Below are 13,868 nucleotides of genomic sequence, written 5' to 3' on the forward strand. Positions count from 1 at the left end.
AGCGTATTAGAACATGTCTGTGGACCACCTGACGATGCAGCTCTGAATGTGAGAAAGCAAGTGGAAAGGGCGAAGAGAAGGTCTCGAGAAGAAACTACACAGCCATCGGAGATATACGCGGATGAAATGGGAAATCTACACAATAAAGTTTATGACTTTGTTACAGTGATGCCTAATTCAGAATCTATGAAGAGAACCATGCGTCGTCGATGGAGTCAAGAGTGGGGGTACTAAGAGCCTAAGAACTCTTATGAAATTGATCTTCATGAAGATCTATTAAAAATGGGAGATGGCAGTAGTTTTCATCTGGAAGACGATAAATTAGAGATGAGAATAATGATTTTTAGTGGAAGCAAAGGAAAAGAAAGTTTAAAAACATGTTCCCATTTTTTTATGGATGGAACATTTAAGAGATACAGCAAGCAGTTTGCACAGATCTACACCATACACGGTAGACTTAGGAGGCCCGATTAAAGAAACAATCATTCTACCTACTGTATTTGCACTGCTCCCTAAGAAAGACACATATGTTCGTCTGTTTCGTCTGATAAAACTGGCAGTCTCTGTGTGGTGTCCTAAACAAGTAAAGGTGGACTTTGAGACAGCTGCGATATCGGCCATTTGTCAAGTTTTTCCCACAACTGAAATAAATGGATTCTATTTCCATATGAAGAAAAGTTTATGGAGAAGAATTCGAGTTCTCGATCTAACTGAGGAGTACCGCTAGAACGAGGATTTAAGACGTCACGTCAGCATGTGTGCAGCGCTGGCAGTTGTAAAACCGGAGGACGTAAGCAATGGATGGATTTAGATTCATGGAGAAGCTCCTGATAACGGGAGGTTCTCTCAATTTTTTTACTACTTTGTGGATAACTGGCTAGAGAATGAGGATATCGCAATAGAAATGTGGGACTGTTACGGAAAAAGGCACCGAACGACGCATGCTGTTGAAGGGTGGCACAACAAAATAAATAGTATTATTGGAAACTCTCACCCTAAAATCAGCTATTTGGTGGAGTGCTTAAAAAAGGAAGCAGAGCTCACAAACTGCATGTACATGAAATTGAAAATGAATCTTGAAGATAAGAAGAGGAAGAAGAAGTACTTGAAGCTGGACGACAGAATAGAGAGAATCGTAGACTTATGAAGAGACTGGCAACATTAGGCCTTGCTTGAAAGCCATTCCCCAGAAACTGGACTAAAATACGTTAAAAATAATGTATTAAAAACTATGAAGACCACTGAGTCCTCGCAGGCTACTGAGATAAAATTATTAAAACATTGAATCAGCATTATCGGAGCTAATATTAAGTTGTAATTGTAAGTAGAGTGTACATTAGTTCAGCGTGTTTAGGCTGATTTTACACACGCCAGAATGGTAGATGGTCATTTATCATTTTCACTGTCCAAAGCCTGTGCAAAGTGTTTCAAACCTCACAAAAGTATCCCTATTGTTGTCACGTTAAGATAACTTTTTTCTACCTTCCAATATTATAGCCATACTATTAAATAGTTGTGAGTTCTAAAATAATTTTCTGAAGCTTCAGAATCGCAACTATCACCTAAAATATCATGGTTTGTTAAACTGATAGTATACGCTTTCGTAAAAGAAAATGGGAACTGAACCTTTGAATTGCACCTAAAATTGACATCCCAAAACTGATCTGATGCTAAGGTTGACAATTTTGGCACCTCAAATATTTTTTATTTAAGTATAGCTGCAAACATTTATAGTAGATGTAAATCTACTTAAGTACATTTAGATATAGTCCTTTAAAAATTAAAATTTCTTACTAAATTGTTGGTTCAAAAGGTTCAAATGGCTCTGAGCACTATGGGACTTAACATCTATGGTCATCAGTCCCCTAGAACTTAGAACTACTTAAACCTAACTAAACTAAGGACATCACACAACACCCAGTCATCACGAGGCAGAGAAAAGCCCTGACCCCGCCGGGAATCGAACCCGGGACCCCGTGCTCGGGAAGCGAGAGCGCTACCGCGAGACCACGAGCTGCGGACACTAAATTGTTGATTATCTTTAAACAGGTCACTAAAAGCAGGGAGCTTACTACTGAAAATTAATTGTTACTAAAGAACATCAGAAACAAATGTATTAGACCTACTTTTCTTATACATTAGAGACTTTTTGAAAAGATATTTGATCATTTCCTCTGTCACTGACAGTGTAATTTCAGTTGCTTTGCAATACCAGGGATAGCTACTTCTAAATTATGTTTGCAGCTGTTCTCATTTCGAATTCTGGAATATTTACTTCGTCTTCTTTGGTGGAGGAATTTCGGAAAATGCATTTACTAACTCCACTTTAGTGGCACTGTCATCAGTAACATTACCGTCGCTGTCGCGCAGTAAAGGTACTTACTGAGCCCTTCCGCTGGCTTACTTAACATGGGACCAGTATCTCTTTGGATTTTCCGCCACATTTCTAGAGCGAGCTTCGTTGTGGAAACTATTAAATGCATCTCGCATTGAAATCCGCACCAAATTTCGAGCCTCAGTAAAACTTCACCAATCTTGGAGATTTTGCGTTCGTCTACATTATACGTGCCTTTTGCGGTGCTCCTGCAACAGCTTTCTGTCGTGTTTTGTGTACCATGGGGGATCAGTTCCGTCTCTTATTAATTTATTTGGTATGAATATCTCGAGTGCTGTTGATACTATTTCTTTGAACTTAAGCCACATATGGTCTTCATTTACATAGTTTGGAAGGATTGGAGACCATCTCTTAGTAAGACGTCAGCCGAACTTTTAGCTGCTTTTATCAATAGATATATTTCGCGTTTAGTTTTGGTGAATTTCTTTGTTACGGAAGTGAGCCTCTCTACGACTGTGTGTGCACTAATCCCTGTATCCGTCGTGATGTTCAGGATTATTTGTGGCTAAGAGGTCAAGTGTGTTTTTGTAACCATTTACAATTTGAATGGCCTCGTCAACTAATTGTTAAAAATAATTTTTAAAAAGCATTTATAATAATTACGGAAGTTGTTTTCTGTTTACAATAGGGTATGAAAATGTATTTTTGTCAACATGCGGAAGGCAGATTGAAGTAACTGCCAACTATAATTGTATGAGTAGGGTGCTTATTTGTGATGAGACTCAAGTTTTCTTTTCTTTGAACTGTTCAGCAACTGTTTCATCTGAGAAAGGGGGTCGGTAAAAGGAGCCAGTTATTAATTTATTCCCGTCGTCGAATATAACCTCTGCCCATACTAAGTCACAGGAACTATCTGCTTGAAAGTCGATTGTGAGCTTACATTACTTTTCCTTAAGTTGTCTTTCTTGTTTTTGTTGTAGTGCAGATAATTAGAATTATAGCTTTTCCCTCCAGAACCTAAGATGTTTTCTCTGTGACCTTGTAAATACCAGAGCTAAAAAATGGCTCTGAGCACTATGGGACTCAACTGCTGAGGTCATTAGTCCCCTAGAACTTAGAACTAGTTAAACCTAACTAACCTAAGGACATCACAAACAGCCATGCCCGAGGCAGGATTCGAACCTGCGACCGTAACGGTCTTGCGGTTCCAGACTGTAGCGCCTTTAACCGCACGGCCACTTCGGCCGGCAAATACCAGAGCTAAACAATGTAGAACAACAACGTACGTTACAAGCGTAGCATTCTGTATTACTTCATTTCCTTATTTCTAACATTTTAAAATTGTAAGTCGATTTTAGATGACATGTCAATCATAGATGTTCTTATCTCTATTTAGTGAACGTGTTTTCAATTATGTTTTGATCATTGTCCCGCTACACTTTATTAACTAATGTTTTTAGAGAGTAAATTAATATGGAGTATGTCATTCTTCTTTTCAAACATTCACAAACCCATTTATTCTTTCCCTATTGCCTTTTGGGTATGCAGTTGTAGTTATTAAAGTAGGCACAAATGCAGTGATAAAAAAGAAATGATTAGCGTATATTTGCATTCACGTTTCATTGTTCCTTTCTTGTTGCTCCCATGCCGATGGACTGTTTCTATCGCAATCAGTAAGCGTGAAAGGAAGCTACTGTACGGACAGAGGAATATATATTTATACTTGGCAGAACTAATTACATACTGACATAATCGTCGGTATTGCTTTCGTTTCCCAAAAGTTGTAAATACTTCGATTTCGTAAAAGAAGCTCTGTATTTGGCCAAGATGTCGAAGAAGGAGGTCCCTTACGTACTGGTTGTATCGAGTAAGATGTGGAGACGGCGGTTTGAAAGCGGACAGAGGTACTACGGGGAAGGTCGGCCCTTAGCTGAGGGATCGCTACCTGGCGAAGGGGCAAGTGTGGCAAATGTCCGGTGTGGCAAATGTCTGGCGTGGCAAATGTCCGGCATTCCTCAGTTTCAGCCACTGGCTCTTGGTTTTTCTGTATCACTCTGCGCCGTGCGCTTCGTCGTTGTACTTGCGTGCGAGTTAATCACACCGGTTATTTCTTAGGCAAGCGTATATCTGGCGTCCGATAAGGATCTCTTTCAATGAATTTGTCAGTGTGAGGCAAAGTTCCGTAGTCTGCGTGCGTTCGCCATGAAACACCCGTAAACAGTTCTGCGGAAGAAGCTGTGCCGAAATCAAAATTAATTTTTTAAAAGTTTTGTTAATATTTTTGAGTCTTTCAAATTAAAATGAACTTTCGTAATTGGAACACATTAGTTTCCCACAAATTAAACGAGAATTCCGTAAAAGCCAGTGTTTATAGCGAAAATTCTTGACTATCTCGTAAATACAATCAGAGATATCACACAGAAGCAGTTAACTTTGTTCACAAAGCAAACTCTTTTCTGTAACTACTTTTCCAATACTTTTTGTTTTTGATGAAAAAGTTAGAAATTAACTTTTCCATTAATACAGTTATATAACGAAACAAGAAGAGAATTAGCAGTCGAAGAAGTGAACAAACTCACTGTCCCACCCACAGCTCATATATATATAATGTGTGTGTGCGTGTGTAACAGATTTTACAAAGTAATGAGAGTAACGAGCTGTATGTGGGACAATGAGTTGCAACCAGTTTTTTCTCTCTATGGAAGACCCTGTGCTAAGAGCCTTAGCCATTAGAAAAAGGTTCAAGAGTCGGTTTAAAATTCAGGGTAAAAGGATATCAATGATAAGATTCGATGATGACATTGCTAGCCTCAGTGAAAATGAAGAAGAACTGCAGTATGTGTTGAATGGAATGGTCTAATGAGTATAGAATATGGATTGAGACTAAATCGAAGAAAGACCAACAAATGAGGAATTGTAGAGTTGAGACAGCGAAGAACTTAACATTAGAAGTGGTGATCACGAAGTAGACGAACTTAAGGAATTCTGCTACATAGGCAGCAAAATAACCCAGGACGTACTGAGCAAGAAGAATATAAAAAGCAGTATAGCACTGGCAAAAAATGCATCCTGATAATGTACCTTTGGTGCACAGCATTGTGTGGTAGTGAGAAGAGAATCGAAGTCTTTGAGACGCAATGCTGCAGAAGAATGTTGAAAATTATGTGGACAGATCAAGTAAGGAATGATGATGATGTTTGGTTTGCGGGGCGCTCAACTGCGTGGTCGGCAGCGTCCGTACAAATTTCCAATGTTTTCACAGTCCACTCTAGCCACTTTCACGAATGATAATGAAATGATGAGGGCAACACAAATACCCAGTCCCTAGGCAGAGAAAATCCCCAACTTGGCCGGAAATAGAACCTGGGACCGTGTGATCCAGAAGCTAGCCGCAATAAGGAGGTTCTTCGAAGAATCGGCGAGTAAAGGAACATATGGAAAACACCGATAAGAAGAAGGGACAAAATTATAGGACATCTGTTAAGGCATCAGGGGATAACTTCCATGATATTAGAGGGTGCTGTGAAGGGTAAAAACTATAGAGGAAGACAGATTTCAGGTGTGCCGCAGGGGAGTGTCGTAGGACCGTTGCTATTCACAATATACATAAATGACCTTCTGGATAACATCGGAAGTTCACTGAGGCTTTTTGCGGATGATGCTGTAGTGTATCGAGAGGTTGTAACAATGGAAAATTGTACTGAAATGCAGGAGGATCTGCAACGTATTGACTCATGGTGCAGGGAATGGCAATTGAATCTCAATGTAGACAAATATAATGTGCTGCGAATACATAGAAAGAAAGATCCTTTATCATTTAGCTACAATATAGCAGGTCAGCAACTGGAAGCAGTTAATTCCACAAACTATCTGGGAGTAGGCATTAGGAAATGGAATGACCATATAAAATTAATCGTCAGTAAAGCAGATACCAGAATGAGATTCATTGGAAGAATCCTAAGGAAATGCAATCCAAAAACAAAGGAAGTAGGTTACAAAGTACACTTGTTCACCCACTGCTTGAATACTGCTCACCGGTGTGGGATCCGTGCCAGATAGGGTTGATAGAAGAGATACAGAAGATCCAACCGAGAGCAGCACACTTCGTTACAGGATCATTTAGTAATCGCGAAAGCGTTACGGAGATGATAGATTAACTCCAGTGGAAAACTCTGCAAGAGAGACGCTCAGTAGCTCGGTACGGGCTTTTGTTGAAGTTTCGAGAACATACCTTCACCGAGGAGTCAAGCAGTATATTGCTCCTTCCTACGTACATCTCGCGAAGAGACCATGAGGATAAAATCAGAGCGATTAGAGCCCACACAGAGGCATATCGACAATCTTTCTTTCCACGAACAATACGAGACTGGAATAGAAGGGAGAACCGGTATACTCAAAGTACCTTCCGCCACACACCGTCAGGTGGCTTGTGGAGTATGCATGTAGATGTATATGTAGATATATTAGTAACAGCAAATAATTGAGGAGGTGGGTGCAATTACTACTCTGAGATGAGGAGAGGAATTTGTGGCGGGCCGCATCAAACCAGTCTGATGACTTAAAATCTGGTCTTGGTAGGTAAAGACTGTGCCATGTGCGTGTGTGAGCTGCGTTTGTGCGTGTGTGTGTGTGTGCGTGTGTGTGTGTGTTGTCTAATTCCGATGAAGGCTTTTTTGGCCAAAAGCGTCTTGTTTGAAAGTCTTTTGTTGTGCCTATCTACGACTCATCATCTCCGCCATATGGTAAGTATCAGTCTATCATTTTCACAATACTGCCATTATTCCATCCCGTATTTTTCATTGTTATATCTATATACAATTCGTGTTTGTTACGCTACATTATTCTCAGTTCTTCTGACCTCTTCGATCTCAGTATTATTTAAATACACATTTTTAAAATATTAGTTCCTTATTTTTACTAATCACTAAGAATCGTAGCATCGGATCTCCCATCGAAATAAAAGTTTACAACTCACTGTCGCACATACAGTGCGTTACTTTCATTAATATGTAAAATTTATTAATAGTGTTTTTCCGAGTTCTTTTCTAATGTTCTTCTACTTTTATTAGAGGGGTGGCTGAACAGATGGTGGAAAGATGCAAAAAGCCTGTTGGCAGTTCTTATCGGACACCGTTTGAGTACAAATTGTAGCGTATATGACGAGTGTAGTAGGACGACTATCCGGCCGTAGAGAGGAGACAGTGACGCCTATGGAGTGCGGAGGGCTCGTCGCGTTTTAGGCTAGCGGGCAAGTCGCTGGGAGGGCTAGGGCCGAGGGGCGAGAGGCGAGGAGCGGCGGGCACGCGCGGCGCCGACGTCGTGATCAATATGGCCGTCGAGCAGCGCTCCCCGGCCTTCCTTCCTCCCTGCCGTGCGCGCGGCGCCGTTATAAAGGAGCCCGGGCAACTAAGAGAATAATGTAACAGCGGCGGCGGCTCGCCTTTCACTTGGGCAAACTTCCGATACAGGCTGCGCGACAAGTTGCCGACCCGCAGGCGCCGCGCTCTCAAATAGCCTGTCCACGGACAACGTGGAGCGCGCTGTCAGCCACTCTGGCGTAATCAGCGCCTCCTTCAGCTAACCCGGTTGCTTTCTCGTTGTGTGCTTCCTAATAATGCTAATTAATTGGACAAGTACATGGCTGGTGTACTGATGCGATGGACAAATTGTACGACACTGTGAGACTGCTATTTTGTCGAAAGTTCACTTTCTGTCATCGACGCTCTGTAAAGATGCACTTATTTATTTTTTTGCTGTTATATCTCTGATTTACAATATGGTAACAAAAGCAAATAATAGAGCTGCTTCTGCAACCATATAAATGAGACAAAAAACGAAAAAGTACATTAATTACAAAGCAAAATAAATTCTAGAAATTACAAATCAATCTGATTCTAATTCGGGGACCGCCCTGCTCTGGTACTCAGTGACACCTGCTGCGGGTTCCCAGTTGTGCTGCCTGTCACTGTATAGGGGATTTTGATAAATGAGGGTAAACTACGAGAAAATATCTCTGAGAGACGATAAGGAACACAAAAGATCATACGGACATGTGGCCAGAGACGCGTTCTACTTAGAGTTGCTCTTTATCAAAACTACTGTTCGGTAGTTTCGGTACACTACATAAATGACGTAGTAAATTGTAAGGTTACCGGTGGTATTCGTAGCGTTTGTAGAGAAAGAAACGTAAATGAATGTCTAAGAGAGAAACTGATTAGACCCGCACATCATTCAGCGTTAGTCCTTTCTGTATTTTATAGCCTCACAGAACACAAATTGCATTTTATAAGCAATAAATACCAGTTTATCGTGGAACTTTTGCTCTGTTTTGTAAACAAAGAAATTACTTGTGATGCAAGTACAGTTGACATGCACAAACATAGAAAAATATATGTAATTATTGTTGTTATTTTGTACTCAACAGACCGTTATTCGTCATAATCAAAGGCAACAGTTTCCTGTTATTATCGATAAATGAGAAAGTTGTTTATAAATAACAGAAACATGTTTTATATAAGTTTGAAGTATTGAAGCAATGTTTGATATAATTTTGTTCTGCGAATCATTTTTTATTTCACCTTTTTGTTGAAGAAATTGTGTTTTCTAGTGCTATATAATTATGACAAAGCCATATTATTTTCTTTATTTTTACTACATCTTCCCTCTGTTTCACGTTACAAATCAATTTTCGAATAAAACCTGAATTAAACGCTGACAGTTTCAATTTTCTTATAAATACTGTTTACTTTTAAGTAACAGACAGGAGGATGACTATGTAGAACAAAAATGCTCTGTACGTTACCCTGCCCTTCATATATCCTCATTCAGTTTCTAGACGATTCATCACTTTCTGTTTTTAAGGGAATATAGTAAGACACTGATTGCATAGGCAAAGAAAGCGATCGTTATGGGGTAAGCCCGGCACGTTAAGCAACACGCACTGTGAATATCATGCTATCTACTTAACTGAGCAAACTTTCATTGCCGTTGTCATTGAAAGAAAATCTTCAAGGTTGTTCGGCCACGTCTTGCTCTTTAATTTCTTCCTAAGCAATCGACGTTTAGATCCCTTAGCTGCTGTCTTCAGGATCTGCTGGTTTTACTGTTTATCTGAAAGCCTTTAAAAACCAGTCCGCCCCGATAGCTGAGTGGTCAGCGCGGCAGTCTGTCACGCCAAGAGACCCTGGTTCGATTCCCGGCTTGGTTGGAGATTTCCTCCGCTCAGGGACTGGGTGTTGTGTTGTCCTCATTATCATTTTATCATCACCAGTGGAAGGCAAGGGGAAACCACCGCTGGACTCACTTCCCTAGACGCTCATGCGGTGGATCTCTCTGCCGAGGCTTCCCCCATGACAAGACCTGCCGTAACACAAAGTTAAGTTTTCAAAAACCATCATCGCGTTCTCTTATAAAAGGCAGTTTTCCCAATCTTATTTTGAAGTGGGGTATTGGGTGAAATTTTTCCAGCTACTACTGGTGGGCCATAGTGACAGAGACAGTGGTCTCTTGATGACGGGAAAACGTCGCCGTCTTTTCTATTCAAATTTCAGCCTTTGTGAGAAATCTTGGTGTTCCGCTAAAGCAAATTTAACAGTTTGTTTTAAACGCGTGTGGCGTTCGTGCTTTTTAATATGTTCTTTTACTGTCCTTTTAGGTTTGCCTATACATACTTTGCCACAGACACACGTCACTTCATAGATTTCGTTTTATAACTGAACGCGACACTGATTTCTGAGTTGTTGAGCTAACCGGGAACATCAGAAAACCGTGGAGAAGATTCCAGCAGAGGACCGAAACCTCGACAGAGTAAGCAGAAATTGATAAACTTGACGCAACCTAACAATCCACAGGATTTTGCTTTCGTACGATCTTTTGCACTCTTATTAATTACATCTTATATGTTACTCTGAATTATAGATGTGCTTTTATGTGCACTGTGCTCCTCATTACCCACAATTTATATACACTCCTGGAAATGGAAAAAAGAACACATTGACACCGGTGTGTCAGTCCCACCATACTTGCTCCGGACACTGCGAGAGGGCTGTACAAGCAATGATCACACGCACGGCACAGCGGACACACCAGGAACCGCGGTGTTGGCCGTCGAATGGCGCTAGCTGCGCAGCATTTGTGCACCGCCGCCGTCAGTGTCAGCCAGTTTGCCGTGGCATACGGAGCTCCATCGCAGTCTCTAACACTGGTAGCATGCCGCGACAGCGTGGACGTGAACCGTATGTGCAGTTGACGGACTTTGAGCGAGGGCGTATAGTGGGCATGCGGGAGGCCGGGTGGACGTACCGCCGAATTGCTCAACACGTGGGGCGTGAGGTCTCCACAGTACATCGATGTTGTCGCCAGTGGTCGGCGGAAGGTGCACGTGCCCGTCGACCTGGGACCGGACCGCAGCGACGCCCAGATGCACGCCAAGACCGTAGGATCCTACGCAGTGCCGTAGGGGACCGCACCGCCACTTCCCAGCAAATTAGGGACACTGTTGCTCCTGGGGTATCGGCGAGGACCATTCGCAACCGTCTCCATGAAGCTGGGCTACGGTCCCGCACACCGTTAGGCCGTCTTCCGCTCACGCCCCAACATTGTGCAGCCCGCCTCCAGTGGTGTCGCGACAGGCGTGAATGGAGGGACGAATGGAGACGTGTCGTCTTCAGCGATGAGAGTCGCTTCTGCCTTGGTGCCAATGATGGTCGTATGCGTGTTTGGCGCCGTGCAGGTGAGTGCCACAATCAGGACTGCATACGACCGAGGCACACAGGGCCAACACCCGGCATCATGGTGTGGGGAGCGATCTCCTACACTGGCCGTACACCACTGGTGATCGTCGAGGGGACACTGAATAGTGCACGGTACATCCAAACCATCATCGAACCCATCGTTCTACCATTCCTAGACCGGCAAGGGAACTTGCTGTTCCAACAGGACAATGCACGTCCGCATGTATCCCGTGCCACCCAACGTGCTCTAGAAGGTGTAAGTCAACTACCCTGGCCAGCAAGATCTCCGGATCTGTCCCCCATTGAGCATGTTTGGGACTGGATGAAGCGTCGTCTCACGCGGTCTGCACGTCCAGCACGAACGCTGGTCCAACTGAGGCGCCAGGTGGAAATGGCATGGCAAGCCGTTCCACAGGACTACATCCAGCATCTCTACGATCGTCTCCATGGGAGAATAGCAGCCTGCATTGCTGCGAAAGGTGGATATACACTGTACTAGTGTCGACATTGTGCATGCTCTGTTGCCTGTGTCTATGTGCCTGTGGTTCTGCCAGTGTGATCATGTGATGTATCTGACCCCAGGAACGTGTCAATAAAGTTTCCCCTTCCTGGGACAATGAATTCACGGTGTTCTTATTTCAATTTCCAGGAGTGTAGTTCAGTGGGTGAAAATAGAGGGATGATAGAGACAATATTACTCTTTGATGCATTTGAACAGCATGTCTGATTCTTTTTTATGAGGTATTACAATCAGTTTCTTCTGTTACGAAGTAAAGCTTACAAGCAACGTCAGTGATTTTAGATAGTCCGCTTCTCTTGCAAGGCATCTAGTTCAGTCCCAAATATCACTTCCTATCCTAGGGGCGTTTTGATGCCGTCTCACTTATGCTGGCTAAGGTGGCTGGTATCTTCTTCTGACTTGTCTTTCCAACTACCGCTATGCGCGTTGTGACACCTTCTCAATAATCTCTTTAGCATCTCGTGTAATCCACTATCCCCAAACATATTATGAACTTCAGAAAACTGAAACCAACCGCTGTTAATAATGTGTTATTTATTAAAAAAAACTAATAGTGCTGCTAGTGGGTCGAACCGACGGCTGTACACGTTCGTAATTTCATGTAGCTTACTCTTGCAAACAAACAACTATGTAGCCGAATTTCTGTGGTGTGTGTGCGCGTGGTGCTACACACTGTCTGTGTCTATAAAGAACAAGATGATGACGAATCTTGCTTCTTACTCCATGGAATACGAACCTCTTCAAAGTCAAGACAGCCATGAAATGATGCAGGATTTGTATGGCGACACCAACAGCCCAAAATATTTTCTCCACGACTAAAGCAAACTAAGGTTAATTTGCATTAAATTATGCAAAGTGAAGAGAAACGACGCTACTTACTTAATAAATATCATTATTAACAGTGAATGGTTGCTGATTTTTACTTTTTGTAAGAATCAACCTGCATGAGCTAGTACCTGCCGGCATTTGCTTTAAGTGGCTTAGGGAAGCCACGGACAACCCATGTCATGATGGCCAGACGGTGATACGATTCGTCATCCTCCCGTCCGGCAACGGCCTTGCCGCAATGGAAACACCGGTTCCCGTAAGATCACCGAAGTTAAGTTCTGTCGGGCGTGACCGGTACTTGGATGGGTGACCGTCCGGGGCGCCATGCGCTGTTGCCATTTTTCGTGGTGCATTCAGCCTCATGATGCCAATTGAGGAGCTACGCGGCCGAATAGTAGCTGTTCCAGTCAAAGAAAACCTTCATAACGACCGGGAGAGCGGTGTGCTGTCCACACGCCTCTCCTATCGCATCCTCAGCTGAGGATGACACAGGGGTCGAATGGTCCCGATGGGCCACTTTTGATCTGAAGACGGAGTGCTATATACATGTCCTCCCGTCCAATGCCTCACCACAGCTCCTTGTCACTCGGTCGTAGTACAGTATGTGATGAAAAGTATCCTAACAACCCTATGTAATGTAGGAGTGACCACTAGAGTGGACCCGCCAGTATGAAAGGAGGCGGGTAATATTTTAATATAAAAACAATAACAGCAGAATGAGTCGGTCACGACAGCTAATTGACTTCGAACGTAGACCAGTTGTTGGATACGAACTTAGCAACAGATCCATCAGGGACATTTCAATCCTTCTGAAGCTGCCCATGTCGTCTGTTGGTAATGAGATTGTGAAGCGAAAACGTGAAGGAACAATCATAGCTGAATCAAAACCGGGTAGACCTCAGGCACTACCGAACAGAGACCTTAAAGCATTGCGGATGGTGGCTGTAAAAAATCTAATGAAATCAGCGGAAGGAATCACTAGTGGGTTTCAGAGTGCTGGTCCAGCTAAGACAATGACTGTCCATAGCGAGTGAAGAAAATGTCTGTAGTCAGTGGTAAGCGATGTTTGAGGCGATGTAAAGAGCAACGACATTAGACTGTAGATGACTGGAAACGAGTGATTTGAAGTCATGAATCACCGAGTGCCCTCTGGCAATCAGAAGCAAGATTTCGGATTTGGCGAATGAGTGGAGAACTTTATCTGACAGCATGTATAGTTCCAACAACGGAGATCGAAGGAGGTAGTGTTGGGATGCGTGGTGTTGCTCCTGCTTAAGGTTTGGTCCCTATATTGGGGTGTGTGGTGTTGTTCATAGTTAAGGTTTGGTCCCTATATTGGGCTGAGGAAAATGCTAGATGAAGAAGATTGTAATAAGTTTTAGGAACAGTTCGGAGACGATGATTACTGCTACCAGCATTACAATGCTCCCTGACATAAAGTAGCGTCTGTAAG

General features: G+C 42.8%; 1 protein-coding gene and 1 pseudogene across 1 annotated transcript in view; both read left to right on the top strand.

Moving 5' to 3' along the window:
- Window positions 1–13,868, top strand: part of LOC124616326 (urocanate hydratase-like) — a 424,523-nt gene that overhangs the window by 337,934 nt on the left and 72,721 nt on the right. The window lies entirely within an intron of this gene.
- Window positions 12,636–12,753, top strand: LOC124617152 (annotated as a pseudogene).

Source organism: Schistocerca americana, chromosome 5 (genome assembly GCF_021461395.2).
Source record: "Schistocerca americana isolate TAMUIC-IGC-003095 chromosome 5, iqSchAmer2.1, whole genome shotgun sequence".
Lineage (NCBI taxonomy): Eukaryota > Metazoa > Arthropoda > Insecta > Orthoptera > Acrididae > Schistocerca > Schistocerca americana.